This window comes from Candoia aspera, chromosome 10 (genome assembly GCF_035149785.1).
Source record: "Candoia aspera isolate rCanAsp1 chromosome 10, rCanAsp1.hap2, whole genome shotgun sequence".
NCBI classification, from domain to species: domain Eukaryota; kingdom Metazoa; phylum Chordata; class Lepidosauria; order Squamata; family Boidae; genus Candoia; species Candoia aspera.
In genome coordinates this window covers 22637428-22655613 of record NC_086162.1, presented here as the reverse complement: position 1 = coordinate 22655613, position 18186 = coordinate 22637428, and positions in this window count along the sequence as shown.

Genomic DNA, 18186 nt, shown 5'->3' with positions numbered 1-18186 from the left:
CCTCTGCCTTTGCCAAGTCATCCTTTTGCTTTCGCTCTTTCGGGCAGGGAGGGGGGCAGGAGGCCGTCCTCTGCAGGAGCCGGGAGGTTCCCCCCCCCGCGCCGGAGGGTCTGTGCCGACCTGGAGGCTCCGCGGGCGCCCACGAGCCGATCCCCGGCGGCGGCGGTGCCACCCGCTTCGCCCTGCCTCCGCGGCGGTGGCGGAAGGAAGACGGGACTTCCCCGGCCGCTCAGCTGAATAGAGGGACTTTTGCAGACGCCTCTTACCGGCCTCCCTTCCCCGGGGGAGTTCCGCCTCCAGCCCCTCCTCCTCCTGGCCGGCTGCCTTTGCCTTTCCCGGCGGCCGCAAGGCGGCGAGGGGAGCCCCGCTCCGTGCGCCCAGGGCGCGTCGCCGAAGGCTGCCAGGTGCGCCTTGGGCGCCCCGCCAGCTCCCAGCAGGGCAGCGGGGGGAGGCGCGGCTCCCGATGCCTTGGTCCCTGCCCGGACTTCTGCCCCCTCCGCCGGAAACGCCCGCGGGCCAGCAGGGGTTCCCGAAGGGCCGCGACACCCGCCCGGCTTCCCTTTTCAAAAGATCGGAACGGCGCCGGGTCGATCTTTCGCCTCGACGGGTGAGGCGGAGGCGAGCCCCACCTGTTGATCTCCGGCCTGCTACGAGGAGGCAGTGACAGCCCCGGGATCCCTGCGCGGTCCGGCCGTGTCCTTCGGGGATAAGGGAAGGAGGGGGTCGGCCAAGATTGCGCTTCGGCTCGGGCGTCGGGGGTGGCCCCTGGGCAGAGGCCGAGCTGCCCAGCCGCCCACTTTGGGAAAGGACCTTTTTAACCCAGTGACTCTTCTTCTTCACACCTTTCGCAGCCACCGGCACGGAGGGGTCCGCGCCGCGCCCTCCTCCTCGCTCTCGCCAGATGCTGGGGCGGGGGGGGGGGCAGCGTCGGGTCCTTTCCTACCCACCAAGCGACCTGCCGCCGAAGGTGCCCGAGGGGAGGTCCGCCGCAGGGGGGAAAAAAGTGGGAATCGGCCCCTTCCCCAACAAGCCCGGTTGCACAAGCTGGGGGTGGGGCGGGAGAGGGCGAGAGGAGTCCGTCGGAACTCGAAAACGGATGCCAGACCGGCCGGGTCTTTCCGGGTGGGGAGGGGGGGGAAATAGCGCGACGCTGCAAACCGCACGCAAATTGATGCGCAAGTGACGGGCGGCTTGCGGCGGGGCGGGGCGGGGCGGGGCAGGCCGCGCGGGATTCCCCCCAGAACTGGATTGAAAGGCTGGCGCTGTGCCCGGCGGTCCCCCTGGTGGCCGGGGAGGGAGCTGCAGCCGAGGGGTGGGAGGGAGCGTCCTGGAACTTCGAGCCTCTTACAGGGGCTGTTTGGAGGACGACTGCGGGAGGAGTGGGGCAGTGGGGCCAGCATGTGCTTCCTAGAGGAGGTGGGGGCTGTTCTGCAGGTCTTCGTGCAAGTCAGTATTTCTCAAAAGTGGCAACTTTAAGATGAGTGGACTTCAACTCCCAGAATTCCCCAGCCAGCAGTGTGGACTTCAACTCCCAGAATTCTCCAGCCAGCATGCTGGCTGGGGAATTCTAGGAGTTGAAGTCACAGAGCTTGAAGTTCCCAAGACTGAAAAACACTGTTGTAGTCTAGTAAGTATGCAATAGCATTATGCCTAAAAAAAGAATGTACATACCTTAATTAAAAAATACTTTGTTGCTAAAAATGCTAATCATCATCTGAGCCTTCAGCAAGCCATAATCTTTTTGCTGGTGGATGGGCTTGTAAAAAAAAACAAAACGCAATAGCTGCGAAGCGCAATAAAGTGAAGCGCAATAAAACGAGGTATGCCTCTAAATAAATTGGCTGGTGGGTATAAATTTGCTTTGTTTGCTCCCAGAATAATTCAGCTGCAGTGACTGCCACCCTGGCTTTATAAGGCAGCCAGCAGGGCACAGCAGTAAAGGAATTCTAGTCAGAAGACCTGGGTTCTCGTCCCCTGCCCAGCCACAGAAACGTACTGGGTGACTTTGGGCCAATCACTGTCTTTCCATCCAGCCTACCTTACAGGGTTGTTGTGGGGGAGGACATGGGAGGAGGGAGCACAATGTGGTCTGCCTTGAGCTCTTAGAAGGGCAGCATGTCAGTCTTAACAAATAAATAAATAATATGGGACTGACTCAATCACACCTCGTTTTGTTTTGAAAGGTACAGGGTCATAACAAAGAGCATCCCTCAAATAAGATGGTTTCAGGATGTCTTGCACATCCTCTGCGCCTCAACAGCTGGACTTCCACGGGAATAAAAGCTGCAGGCAAACCCACCACACATTCGACTCCACCCCAGTTGGTTCAAAAGCTTGTGCCTTCGTGAAATCGAAGGTCACAAGGAATATCATGATGAGTAAACAACCAAACCAAGATCTATTTATTTCTTGGGCGTTCCAAATCTGTGGTCCTTTGCTGAAATCACTTCCCTGCATCCATGGAGGGGCGGGGGCTGAATTTTGGACTCCCTTTCTGGTGGGTCTCATGCAAATCCTGTTTTAGGGAAGAGGGACAGCAGCGTGGGTTGCTGTTCTTGGAATCCTGCTCTGCTAGTCAATGGACTTTTAATCCTTTTCCCCAGCAGGGAATCCTGCTTGAACTTGCTGCCAGTTGGGGGTTTTGCTCACTGGGCTCCTACAGAGATGACTGTTTCATTCAGCTTCTTGCAATTGGGTGACTCAAGGTCCTGGCTCTTCTGAGCTCGGCTGTGGGAAACTGAGGATGTGAGTCATTTTGTAGCTTACGCAGGGAGCTGAACAGGGAGCAGAATGGGAGTCAGAAGGTGTATTTATTTATTTATTTATTTATTTTTATTTATCATATTTTTATCACCGCCCATCTCCCGCATACGGGGAGCATGCTGGAGCATGCTGGTCCGTTGCAACAAAAACCCAAAGCGGTCTTCCTTTAAGCAACCCACTCCGCTTGACCGCATTCCCAATCTGTTGGCCTTCCATAATCAAGCAGTCAGCTTGGGATTGCAGGAATTGATGTCCAGGACACCTGGACACCTCCTGGATGAAGAGGTATGACTAGCTCAACCTAGCTGCCTGCCCTGCTAGTCTTGGGTTTTATCCCATATAAGGCAGGCAAAGAGGGTGGAGTAAGAAAAGGAGAGAAAAAACAGGGTCAGACTCTGAATGAGGAATTTTAAAGAGCCAGATGGGTGAGTCATAATTGTCAACTGCACTGGCCAACTGTTCATGTACCTTTGACGTCAGCTCAGTATGAAGAAATCGAACAGATAACCCCTGATGGAGAGGAATTCATCATAGAACCTTTAGCACTTTGTGTGTGTGCACACGTGTGTGCAAGGAACATAGGAACAAGATCAAGGAATAAAAATGGAGTAACTTTAAGCACAGATTTCTGGATGTCACTCTTGCAAATTGCTGTTCCTGCAGTTAAAGTACAGGTACTAGCCAGGTCCTGAAATGGCTACATTCAAAGAAAGAAGTCGGCCAGACACTTTTCAGTGTCCATCTTTCTTGCCTTGCAGAAATTCAGAATATTTTGGCAAGGTTCTAGAGCAGTGTTTCTCTATCTCAGCAACTTTAAGAGGTGTGGACTTCAACTCCCAGAATTCTCCAGCCAAGCTTCCTGAGCATGGTGGCTGGGGAATTCTGGGCGTTAAAGTCCACTCCTCTTAAAGTTGCTGAGATTGAGAAATACTGCTCTAGAGGGATAAAGGCCAGCAAAGTAGGGGAAACAATAATGCCAAACCTGATGAAATCCTTTTTTATAACCTTAGCAAATTCATTTCACTCATTTTCTGTCTAAAGTATGTGAGGAAGAGAAACTTGGATAGAAGGAAGCAAATTGTTTATGTAGATTATTAACCACTTCTATTCAGACAACTGAATATGCCATCTCTGGCCATTAAAAGTTTGCCTAAATGTAGTTGCATTCTGGATTAGTATTTTCTTCTTCTTCTAGATTCTCCAGTGTCTTTAGAAATGCATAGGAAAATCCCAGCTATACAGGAGATAAAGATGAAAATGCAATGCGTGTCTGAGACGCTTACTCGGATTACAGATCTGCCCCAGACTCAGGTTTCTTTTATCTGACCATTGCGGCTGTTCCTCCTGTCCCTCGAGGTTCTTCCTTCTGCCCAATGCAGGATCTCTCCATGGGATATCCTCAAAGCCAGGGAAGCTGGCAGGTGAGAAGGGGCACTGATGGGCAGGTTAGTCAGTTTCAACTTACTGGATCTTCTGTTGGTTTGAGTCCTTTGGCGGCTTTGCAAAGAGGAAGGAAAAGGAGGGTACATACGAGAAAATGGAGGGCGGGGGGCACCTCCCAGGAACCTAAGAGATTTGAAGTTTTTCAGGTAAACGTTCAGGTGTTGGGAGTTCCTTATCTGCCATGGATTGGAGGTGGTAGGGAAAGGCAACACCCTGTCTCCTGAGAATGAAGAGCAAGCAAATAAAGAAACACCCCCCACCCCGCATATACAAAGGTGATCCCTCACATCTCTGAAGGGGATCCCTTTTAAGATCTGAAAATCCTAGAGGGTTGATCAGAAGGAGGGAGTCCTGGTAAAGCCCTTGTGTACAATGGAGGAGGGAGGCTGCCAGGGGGGCCCTGCCAAAACTTGAAATGCTTTCCCAATGGGTATAAAAAGCGTGAGGCTCGTGTGGCGCAGGGTGGTAGGCAGCAGTATTGCAACCAAAACTCTCCCCAGGACCCGAGTTCGATCCTAGCGGAAGCCGGATTCTCGGGTAGCCGGCTCAGGTCGACTCAGCCTTCCATCCTTCCGAGGTCGGTAAATGAGTACCCAGCTTGCTTGCTGGGGAAGGTGACGACTGGGGAAGGCAATGGCAAACCACCCCGCTATAGTCTGCCAAGAAAACATCGTGAAAGCGGCATCCCCCCGAAGGGTCAGACATGACTCGGTGCTTGCACAGGGGACCTTTCACCTTTCACCATAATAAGCGTACAGAAGACCTGCTTTTGGTCTTCCACAGTGTTGATATTCCCATAAACCGCAAAGGGGGGAAAAAAGAAAGGAGCAGGTTGCGCTGCTGAAGGGTCCAGTTGCCCTGGCCAGGGCCACAACTGGGGGGGGCAAGAGGGGCATGTGCCCTGAGTGCCGCGCTGGGGGGGCACCAAAATGGGCACGGAATCCGTGTTTGCCCTGGGTGACACAGACCCTAGGTGTGGCCCTGGGCCTGGCAGCCATTAGCAAACCTGGTCACAGAGGCCCAACACCAAGTGGGTGGTCCTGTGGGGGCCAGTTGGAGCCCTGCAGATTGCCAGGCTCCCCAGAGTCCTCCTCCATGCAGTGTGCAATGTGCGCATGGGAGACATTTCCTGGCCGAGGTGTTTCCTGCTGTTTCCTGCAGCATTAATTTCCCACAATCCCTTTGTAGCCCGACTTCAGCCTTAGCAGCAGGCAGCAATCAGACGAGGATTCTGTTGTCAGGAGGTGCCCTCAGCAAGCAGCGGGCTGTCTTCACACCGTAGTAACCAGGAGATGTGGATATGTCCAGAGGAGGAAGGGATGTCTCTATTCTTAAATACAATTTTGGCCCCCTTTTCAACAGCTCTTCTCGTATTAAGAATAGGGGGTCCCGTGATTGCAGCTGGACATCCTAACCGAATCTCAACCCGCAGCAAATATTACAATTTTAAAAGAGTCTCTCTTTTCAGGGGAGGTGGGCAGTAGCAAAGATTTGAAATAAATCAATAAATTCCCGTCCTCTTTTTTTTTTTTTAATTTTGATTATTTTTCCTACTTCAAGGTGGGAGGTGGAGAGCAGACAGCAAGAGGTAGGGTTAGGTTATTTTAATCTGCCTGGCCTCGTTCCTCTCCATGAATCCTCAAGCGAAGAGGAGAGCAGTTCCTGCAATTGTTTCATACCTCCTCCTGCCCCCTCCCCTTTGAAAGATCAAATTTCCCAGAAGTTTTGATGTCTGGAAAGTCCCATTTTGCAGTTCCACAACCCATGCCAGAAAGCAACTGGAAAGTGATAATAATGTGGTGTGGTGTGGCGTAGTGTGGGGATTAGCCTGCCCGCCCATAGGCTGCCTGCCCAACTTTTGCTAAAAAGTCAGACAGAGAAAAGGGGATTAACAAGGGCATGAACTTGGGAAAATGCGAGGTCAAGGTCGGCCACTCACCGGCAAAGACAGATCTTGGGTATCTTGAAAAGCCGAAAGCAGTGGGTGCAGCTGTTCCAGCTATGGGAACAAGCTCTTATCTCTTGCTATGCCTGGAAATGAAGGTGACACGCCAAGATGCAGAATAATCAAAGGTGGTGATTTTTCCTTTTTTATGACCCTGCTGTAAGCCATTAAGTTATTCTGACCTGCAGAAATTAAACTTTCCTGTTATTTCATTCCCCAGTTTCACAACCATTAATGGCACAGAGGGAGTAGATGCAGGATTTATTCATTTTTTATTTATTACTTTATTATTTTATTTATTCAATTTACATAGCCGCCCATCTCCAACCAGTGACTTTGGGTAGCAAACGATCATAAAAACAGTTAAACAATTAAAACAGCACAAAAAGAAAAAGAAGTTAAACACAAATAGCAGCCAAGAGATATTACAATCCGTCAGGGTCAGCACGACCAGGAAACGGGGCCCTTCACACACTTGGGACCCCAGGCCTGGGCACAGAGCCGGGTCTTCAAGGCCTTCCGAAAAGCCAGCAGGATCGGGGCCATCCTATTCTCCGGAGGGAGGATGTTCCAGAGGGCAGGCGCCACAGCAGAAAAGGTGCGTCTCCTGGTCTCTGCCAGCCGACATTCCTTGGCTGATGGGAACTGGAGCGTGCCCATCCTGCCGGACTGGATTGGATGTCTTTAGACAACTGGGAAGAGAGGATCTTGCCATCTTCGTAAAAACAATGCCTTCTCACAGTGTCATGGTATCATGCCACAAACGTTGACCCTTTTGCACATCCATGCGATGTGATGCACAAACCAAAGGGGAAAGGTGCCATTGTATCATGGCACCACAATGCTGCTGTGGTCTTCTGTCCTCCCTTACCCTCCCCCCCAATGGATACAGCTGATCAAGGCTGTTCCCATCCTCCTGAGTTGATGCAATTCCTCCCATCCTTGAACCAGGAAAGACCTCTACAGTCCCCATTGCCAATTCTTCTTTGGAGTCAAAGGCCAAAAGGTGCTTTGGAGCAACCAATACTTTGATGCAATCTACAGTGTCCCCCCCCCCCCAATGTTATGTGCAATTCTGGATGAAAAAGCCAAATAATCTTATGCTTACTAACATTGACATCCTAAATTGTAATTCATATTGATATAATACTTCTTTCTTTTTTCCTTATTTCCAATAGGCTAAGTCAGTGTTTCTCACCCGTGGCAGCTTGAAGATGTGTGGACTTCAACTCCCAGAATTCTTGCCAGCTGGCTGACTGGGGGAATTCTGGGAGTTGAAGTCTACACATCTTCAAGCTGCCATGGGTGAGAAACACTAAATAATTGAGTGTTGATCATCTTCAACTAATACTGTATAAATATTGTATCAAAACAATATAATTTTTTAAAATTTTATTATTTTTTTATATCCTGCTTTTATTATTTTTATAAATAACTCAAGGCGGTGAACATACCTAATACTCCTCCCTCCTCCTATTTTCCCCACAACAACAACCCTGTGAGGTGGGTTGGGCTGAGAAAGAGAGAGCCCAAGGTCACCCAGCCGGCTTTCATGCCCATGTATTAAGATTTCCATCAACATAATAAATAAATAAATAAACAAACAAACAAACAAACAAACAAATAAATAAGCAAGCAAGCAAGCAAGCATATTTATTTGTGCAAGGATGAATCTCCTAACGACCAAGAATTCCAGAAGGGCTTACCAATGTTCTTTATCCAGAACTAAGAATGTTATTAATTTCAGGACTCAGGAATATAACAGATCTTGACTTTGAGTAATTACCCAGTTAAATAATGCATTCTGTGCTTCTAGCAATAAATAAATGTACATGGGAAAAAAGTGGGGGGGCTTTGGAGGGCAGGTGGTGGTGGTAGGCACAACACTTGTCTGCAATTCTTTAAAACAGTGGAGTGAGGCACACTTGTAAGGAGTTGCAGTGAGATCCAGTGCACAGCCCTAAAAAAGGCCACTTCATGCTGGCACAGCTCAGGATGCGTTGAGCCTGTCTCCCTCCTCGGCTGCAGACCAGAAGGCAAGGTCATGGGGATGTGACTGAAAAAAGATCCTGCCAGGGACAGTGTGGCTATCTGAAGTGCAGATGGAGAAAGGCACGTGAAACCTTGGTAGAATAATTTTTGCGACCTCTAGTGGCTGATTGAGAGACGTGTCAGGATCTATAGCAGGCCAGATTCTTCTGAAGCAGCTTCTGGAGATCTTTGTGAGTTTTCCCTTCGCTTCCACTGGGATATTTGTAAATGAGAGAGGGACTGGAAAAAGTAAGGAACACACAGTTATGGTGGTAATAAGGAATAATGTACAAATGCATCTTAAGGAGCTAGTGTGCATTTGTTACGCCAAAGCAAAGTCACAAAAGAACGACTTTTCTTGGTTTTTGAGAAGTCTTTGTCACATCTCAGCATTCATACAATACATCTGACCAGGACATGCAAAGGATTGTTAGTCTTAGCTATAGTTGGTTTGCCTGGCCCGGCATGTGGTATGAAAGCAGGCTGTTTGGTTACTGTATGGCTCAATTAACAGGTGAATTCACCAAATGAGTTAACTCAGTCACCAGGCTGAGTATATCTGTGCCTGCAACCAGGGTAAATCTCCAGGGTATTCTCTCAGAAGAAAGAACAAAATCCTGCAACCATGTTTCTTTAAAAAAAAAAGTCTGGAGTGCCATTTCTGGAAACTCTGGGGGAGAAATGGGGAGTCATTATTAAGCCTGCCAAATTAATAATAATAATAATAATAATAATTTTTTATCCCCACATTTTTTATAACTCAAGGCAGCGAAGATACCTAATACTATTTTGCTTCTATTTATTTTTATTTATTTATTTTTCTTCTACTTTGCTCACAGCAACAACCCTGTTGAAACTAGCTGAAAACAATTTTAAAAATCCCACATTCAGAATAGGGACGCGGTGGCGCTGCGGGTTAAACCACTGAGCTGCCGATCGGAAGGTCGGCGGTTCGAAACCGCGTGGCGGGATGAGCTCCCGTTGCTCGTCCCAGCTCCTGCTCACCTAGCAGTTCGAAAACATGCAAATGTGAGTAGATCAATAGGTACCGCTTCGGCGGGAAGGTAACGGCGTTCCGTGTCGTCATGCTGGCCACATGACCCGGAAGTGTCTATGACAACGCCGGCTCTAAGGCTTAGAAACGGAGATGAGCACCGCCCCCTAGAGTCGGACACGACTGGACTTTACGTCGAGGGAAACCTTTACCTTTACCTTTACCTTTTACACATTCAGAATGGGTGTGTGTTTTTGTGTAATATGTATGTGAGTGCATGTGTGTGTGTGTGTATACATACACACCGTTTAAAAATGGTGCCACAATATGAGACTGTTGGGTGAAGGCAGCTGATATCTACCCTGGTTTGGATTGTGTGCCATTGGCTGCATTCACACACGAATGTTTCCTGAATTAACCCATTTTCTAGCCTTGTGTTAAAAATGGAAGGTTCAAACTAGCCCAGTGGGCTAGTGTTGGCCTTGTGGGGTAAACCAGATAGGAATCACAACCAGATCAGCTAATTCTACTTTATTGTAAGGTTACATTAACAGAATCTTGCAAGTCTGAAAATACAGTTCTCCTCCCATCTCCTTTACCCCCGAGAAATAAGGGAGGGTCCCTTCTGAGCCTCTTGCCCTGCCCTTTATCCAGCTGTGGGCTATGCCATCTCTTATCTGACCTTTCCCTTGGCAGCATCTCTTTGCCCAGTCTCCCAAGGTCTTTTCCACATACCATTACAGCTAGTTTCACACATCAGGCCACAACAAAACTTGTCAGAAGCCATTGATCTTGGCATGTTGTGAAAATGCAGCCAGAAGGTTTGTAACTAACCCAGTTATCCATTGTGTGAACGCACCCTACCCTCCTATATGGGATTTCCCTGGGGGGCGGGATTGCAGTCCCAGCCAGTAGGTGGCGGCAGAGATTGTGGAATCTCTAGGAATTGGGCAGCTGTTTCTCCCCAAAGCAGGGAAAGAATGAGAATTATGTTCTGTAAATAAAAGAATTTATAATCTGTATGAGGATCTGCTAAAGTGACTGAAAGCATTTCCAGCAATTAATTCATGCATCAGTACATGAATAGAGTCCAATGGAGTTGGGAGGCTAAGAATATTTTTATAAAATGAAATGAAATTAATTAAATAGTTTTCAGTCTGGATGAGATCTAACCCTTCCATTAGGCTAAGAAAGGATAATCAATGAGCCACATGAAGCCCCCAGAAAGGGGAGTCCCAACTGTGCAATTGAAGCCCCCCCTTTTTTAATGTGCATTGCAACACCCCTCTTCTTGGTGAAACTGGGGGAGAAGGTTGTCCTCCTGTCCTTCACACCTGGAGAATTTCAGAAGGCAAAGAGAAAAGAAACAAGCTTTGTGTTAGAGCCGCCTTCCCCACCTTGGCTCTCATCTAGTTCTGGCTGTTGTGGAGATGGGGAGGGACGCATGAAATGCCCTGTCGTTCCCCCCCACCTCAAGTCATGCTGTGGGTGGCCACTCCCACTCCCCCCAGAATTGCTGCTCAGCCCTTCACCTGAATGAAAATGGTCAATGAAGCGGTGTTTTTTTTTTTTTTAAATGAGCTCTACTTACTTACTTTACTCTACTTTACTCTACTTACTTACTTTACTCTATTTACTTACTTTACTTTATTTACTTACTTTACTCTACTTACTTTACTCTATTTACTTACTTCACTCTTTTTACTTACTTTACTCTACTTACTTACTTTACTCTACTTACTTACTTTACGCTACTTACTTACTTTACTTACTTTATTCTACTTACTTTACGCTATTTACTTACTTTACGTTACTTACTTACTTTACGCTACTTACTTACTTTACTCTACTTACTTTATTCTACTTACTTTACGCTATTTACTTACTTTACGTTACTTACTTACTTTACGCTACTTACTTACTTTACGCTATTTACTTACTTTACTCTACTTACTTTATTCTACTTACTTTACGCTATTTACTTATTTTACGCTATTTACTGACTTTACGCTATTTACTTACTTTACTCTACTTACTGACTTTACGCTATTTACTTACTTTACGCTATTTACTTACTTTACGCTACTTACTTTACGCTATTTACTTACTTTACTCTACTTACTTTATTCTACTTACTTTACGCTACTTACTTACTTTACGCTATTTACTTACTTTACTCTACTTACTTTATTCTACTTACTTTACGCTATTTACTTACTTTACGCTATTTACTGACTTTACGCTATTTACTTACTTTACTCTACTTACTGACTTTACGCTATTTACTTACTTTACGCTATTTACTTACTTTACGCTACTTACTTTACGCTATTTACTTACTTTACTCTACTTACTTTATTCTACTTACTTTACGCTATTTACTTACTTTACGCTATTTACTGACTTTACGCTATTTACTTACTTTACTCTACTTACTGACTTTACGCTATTTACTTACTTTACGCTATTTACTTACTTTACGCTATTTACTTTACGCTATTTACTTACTTTACGCTATTTACTTACTTTAGGTTACTTACTTACTTTACGCTATTTACTTACTTTACTCTACTTACTTACTTTACACTATTTACTTACTTTACGCTATTTACTTAGTTTACGCTACTTACTTACTTTATGCTATTTACTTACTTTACGCTATTTACTTACTTTAGGTTACTTACTTACTTTATGCTATTTACTTACTTTACTCTACTTACTTACTTTACGCTATTTACTTACTTTACGCTATTTACTTAGTTTACGCTACTTACTTTACGCTATTTACTTACTTTACACTACTTACTTACTTTACGCTACTTACTTTACGCTATTTACTTACTTTACGCTATTTACTTACTTTACACTACTTACTTACTTTACGCTACTTACTTTACGCTATTTACTTACTTTACACTACTTACTTACTTTACGCTACTTACTTTACGCTATTTACTTACTTTACGCTATTTACTTACTTTACACTACTTACTTACTTTACGCTACTTACTTTACGCTATTTACTTACTTTACACTACTTACTTACTTTACGCTACTTACTTACTTTACTCTACTTACTTACTTTACTCTACTTTACTCTAGTTACTTTACTTACTTACTTTACTTTACTTACTTACTTTACTCTACTTACTTACTTTACTCTACTTACTTACTTTACTTTACTTACTTACTTTACTCTACATACTTACTGTCGGGCTCTGCCTGCTACTCAGTAAAAACACAGACGCTAGTGTAGGCTTAGGTTCTGGATTTATTTGAGTAACAGTATGTGTGCCCTTTAAGAAAAGCTGAGAGTGAGTGTAGCTCGCGCCGGTCAGCGCTCCACCCCTTCTTACTCCAGGTGCGCCCCCGAGCCCCATCGGTTCCGTCATCGGTAGGTGAGGGGTCGTGGAGCCCCTCCTGTTTCCTTGACTGTTTTCCCGGCCGGTGATGGGTCATTGCCGGCCGATCAGGTTCGTAATCTCTTTGACAGCTCGGGGGCGCCTCGTGGTCTGGTCTTGTCAATTGCTTTCTTTGCAACATTGTACCTCTCTCTTCCGTGCCTCCGGCTAGAGTTGATACTTTGTTGCCAGCACCTGTTGCTCTCTTTGTTACCTAGTTGCCTTTTCCCTTAATCCGCCCGGGACCCATTTCCCTGTATTGTCATGCGAGCCGTTGCGATGTCACAAGCATCGAAATGGTGATCATGACACTTACTTACTTTACTCTATTTACTTACTTTTCTCTACTTACTTACTTAGTTGGAGGAATTGAGGAACATTTTTTGGCCATGTCAGGGAAGGCTGTAGCCCTGAAAAACATATTATTCTTCAGTGCTCCTGACATAGCTGTAGAATGGGGGAAGAGCTGCACCATTCCTGACGTTAGTATAGTTTGTTTGATTCTCATTGCTATCAAAGGGAAGGAAGCAGTTCAATGACCACAGGAAAAATCAGAAAGGAAATATTACTGTTTTTTAATGCCCCATCTCCCCTCTTTTCTTCAACTTAACAAGCAAGTAGGGCTGCTTACTTACTTTACGCTATTTACTTACTTTACGCTATTTACTTACTTTAGGTTACTTACTTACTTTACGCTATTTACTTACTTTACGCTATTTACTTACTTTACTCTACTTACTGACTTTACGCTATTTACTTACTTTACTCTACTTACTGACTTTACGCTATTTACTTACTTTAGGTTACTTACTTACTTTATGCTATTTACTTACTTTACGCTACTTACTTACTTTATGCTATTTACTGACTTTACGCTATTTACTTACTTTACTCTACTTACTGACTTTACGCTATTTACTTACTTTAGGTTACTTACTTACTTTACGCTATTTACTTACTTTACGCTACTTACTGACTTTACGCTATTTACTTACTTTAGGTTACTTACTTACTTTACGCTATTTACTTACTTTACGCTACTTACTTACTTTATGCTATTTACTTACTTTACGGTATTTACTTACTTTACTCTACTTACTTACTTTACGCTATTTACTTACATTACTCTTCTTACTTACTTTACTCTACTTACTTAATTTACTTACTTTACTCTAGTTACTTACTTTACGCTATTTACTTACTTTACGCTATTTACTTACTTTACTCTATCTACTTACTTTGCTCTACTTACTTTACTCTACTTTACTTACTGACTTTACTCTACTTACTGACTTTACGCTATTTACTTACTTTACGCTACTTACTTTACGCTATTTACTTACTTTACTCTACTTACTTTATTCTACTTACTTTACGCTACTTACTTACTTTACGCTATTTACTTACTTTACTCTACTTACTTTATTCTACTTACTTTACGCTATTTACTTACTTTACGCTATTTACTGACTTTACGCTATTTACTTACTTTACTCTACTTACTGACTTTACGCTATTTACTTACTTTACGCTATTTACTTACTTTACGCTACTTACTTTACGCTATTTACTTACTTTACTCTACTTACTTTATTCTACTTACTTTACGCTATTTACTTACTTTACGCTATTTACTGACTTTACGCTATTTACTTACTTTACTCTACTTACTGACTTTACGCTATTTACTTACTTTACGCTATTTACTTACTTTACGCTATTTACTTTACGCTATTTACTTACTTTACGCTATTTACTTACTTTAGGTTACTTACTTACTTTACGCTATTTACTTACTTTACTCTACTTACTTACTTTACACTATTTACTTACTTTACGCTATTTACTTAGTTTACGCTACTTACTTACTTTATGCTATTTACTTACTTTACGCTATTTACTTACTTTAGGTTACTTACTTACTTTATGCTATTTACTTACTTTACTCTACTTACTTACTTTACGCTATTTACTTACTTTACGCTATTTACTTAGTTTACGCTACTTACTTTACGCTATTTACTTACTTTACACTACTTACTTACTTTACGCTACTTACTTTACGCTATTTACTTACTTTACGCTATTTACTTACTTTACACTACTTACTTACTTTACGCTACTTACTTTACGCTATTTACTTACTTTACACTACTTACTTACTTTACGCTACTTACTTTACGCTATTTACTTACTTTACGCTATTTACTTACTTTACACTACTTACTTACTTTACGCTACTTACTTTACGCTATTTACTTACTTTACACTACTTACTTACTTTACGCTACTTACTTTACGCTATTTACTTACTTTACTCTACTTTACTCTAGTTACTTTACTTACTTACTTTACTTTACTTACTTACTTTACTCTACTTACTTACTTTACTCTACTTACTTACTTTACTCTATTTACTTACTTTACTTTACTTACTTACTTTACTCTACATACTTACTGTCGGGCTCTGCCTGCTACCCAGTAAAAACACAGACGCTAGTGTAGGCTTAGGTTCTGGATTTATTTGAGTAACAGTATGTGTGCCCTTTAAGAAAAGCTGAGAGTGAGTGTAGCTCGCGCCGGTCAGCGCTCCACCCCTTCTTACTCCGGGTGCGCCCCCGAGCCCCATCGGTTCCGTCATCGGTAGGTGAGGGGTCGTGGAGCCCCTCCTGTGCTCCGGGCGTTTCCTTGACTGTTTTCCCGGCCGGTGATGGGTCATTGCCGGGCGATCAGGTTCGTAATCTCTTTGACTGCTCGGGGGCGCCTCGTGGTCGGGTGTTGTCAATTACCTTCTTTGCAACATTGTACCTCTCTCTTCCGTGCCTCCGGCTAGAGTTGATACTTTGTTGCCAGCACCTGTTGCTCTCTTTGTTACCTAGTTGCCTTTTCCCTTAATCCGCCCGGGACCCATTTCCCTGTATTGTCATGCGAGCCGTTGCGATGTCACAAGCATCGAAATGGTGATCATGACACTTACTTACTTTACTCTATTTACTTACTTTTCTCTACTTACTTACTTAGTTGGAGGAATTGAGGAACATTTTTTGGCCATGTCAGGGAAGGCTGTAGCCCTGAAAAACATATTATTCTTCAGTGCTCCTGACATAGCTGTAGAATGGGGGAAGAGCTGCACCATTCCTGACGTTAGTATAGTTTGTTTGATTCTCATTGCTATCAAAGGGAAGGAAGCAGTTCAATGACCACAGGAAAAATCAGAAAGGAAATATTACTGTTTTTTAATGCCCCATCTCCCCTCTTTTCTTCAACTTAACAAGCAAGTAGGGCTGCTTACTTACTTTACGCTATTTACTTACTTTACGCTATTTACTTACTTTAGGTTACTTACTTACTTTACGCTATTTACTTACTTTACGCTATTTACTTACTTTACTCTACTTACTGACTTTACGCTATTTACTTACTTTACTCTACTTACTGACTTTACGCTATTTACTTACTTTAGGTTACTTACTTACTTTATGCTATTTACTTACTTTACGCTACTTACTTACTTTATGCTATTTACTGACTTTACGCTATTTACTTACTTTACTCTACTTACTGACTTTACGCTATTTACTTACTTTAGGTTACTTACTTACTTTACGCTATTTACTTACTTTACGCTACTTACTGACTTTACGCTATTTACTTACTTTAGGTTACTTACTTACTTTACGCTATTTACTTACTTTACGCTACTTACTTACTTTATGCTATTTACTTACTTTACGGTATTTACTTACTTTACTCTACTTACTTACTTTACGCTATTTACTTACATTACTCTTCTTACTTACTTTACTCTACTTACTTAATTTACTTACTTTACTCTAGTTACTTACTTTACGCTATTTACTTACTTTACGCTATTTACTTACTTTACTCTATCTACTTACTTTGCTCTACTTACTTTACTCTACTTTACTTACTGACTTTACTCTACTTACTGACTTTACGCTATTTACTTACTTTACGCTACTTACTTTACGCTATTTACTTACTTTACTCTACTTACTTTATTCTACTTACTTTACGCTACTTACTTACTTTACGCTATTTACTTACTTTACTCTACTTACTTTATTCTACTTACTTTACGCTATTTACTTACTTTACGCTATTTACTGACTTTACGCTATTTACTTACTTTACTCTACTTACTGACTTTACGCTATTTACTTACTTTACGCTATTTACTTACTTTACGCTACTTACTTTACGCTATTTACTTACTTTACTCTACTTACTTTATTCTACTTACTTTACGCTATTTACTTACTTTACGCTATTTACTGACTTTACGCTATTTACTTACTTTACTCTACTTACTGACTTTACGCTATTTACTTACTTTACGCTATTTACTTACTTTACGCTATTTACTTTACGCTATTTACTTACTTTACGCTATTTACTTACTTTAGGTTACTTACTTACTTTACGCTATTTACTTACTTTACTCTACTTACTTACTTTACACTATTTACTTACTTTACGCTATTTACTTAGTTTACGCTACTTACTTACTTTATGCTATTTACTTACTTTACGCTATTTACTTACTTTAGGTTACTTACTTACTTTATGCTATTTACTTACTTTACTCTACTTACTTACTTTACGCTATTTACTTACTTTACGCTATTTACTTAGTTTACGCTACTTACTTTACGCTATTTACTTACTTTACACTACTTACTTACTTTACGCTACTTACTTTACGCTATTTACTTACTTTACGCTATTTACTTACTTTACACTACTTACTTACTTTACGCTACTTACTTTACGCTATTTACTTACTTTACACTACTTACTTACTTTACGCTACTTACTTTACGCTATTTACTTACTTTACGCTATTTACTTACTTTACACTACTTACTTACTTTACGCTACTTACTTTACGCTATTTACTTACTTTACACTACTTACTTACTTTACGCTACTTACTTTACGCTATTTACTTACTTTACTCTACTTTACTCTAGTTACTTTACTTACTTACTTTACTTTACTTACTTACTTTACTCTACTTACTTACTTTACTCTACTTACTTACTTTACTCTATTTACTTACTTTACTTTACTTACTTACTTTACTCTACATACTTACTGTCGGGCTCTGCCTGCTACCCAGTAAAAACACAGACGCTAGTGTAGGCTTAGGTTCTGGATTTATTTGAGTAACAGTATGTGTGCCCTTTAAGAAAAGCTGAGAGTGAGTGTAGCTCGCGCCGGTCAGCGCTCCACCCCTTCTTACTCCGGGTGCGCCCCCGAGCCCCATCGGTTCCGTCATCGGTAGGTGAGGGGTCGTGGAGCCCCTCCTGTGCTCCGGGCGTTTCCTTGACTGTTTTCCCGGCCGGTGATGGGTCATTGCCGGGCGATCAGGTTCGTAATCTCTTTGACTGCTCGGGGGCGCCTCGTGGTCGGGTGTTGTCAATTACCTTCTTTGCAACATTGTACCTCTCTCTTCCGTGCCTCCGGCTAGAGTTGATACTTTGTTGCCAGCACCTGTTGCTCTCTTTGTTACCTAGTTGCCTTTTCCCTTAATCCGCCCGGGACCCATTTCCCTGTATTGTCATGCGAGCCGTTGCGATGTCACA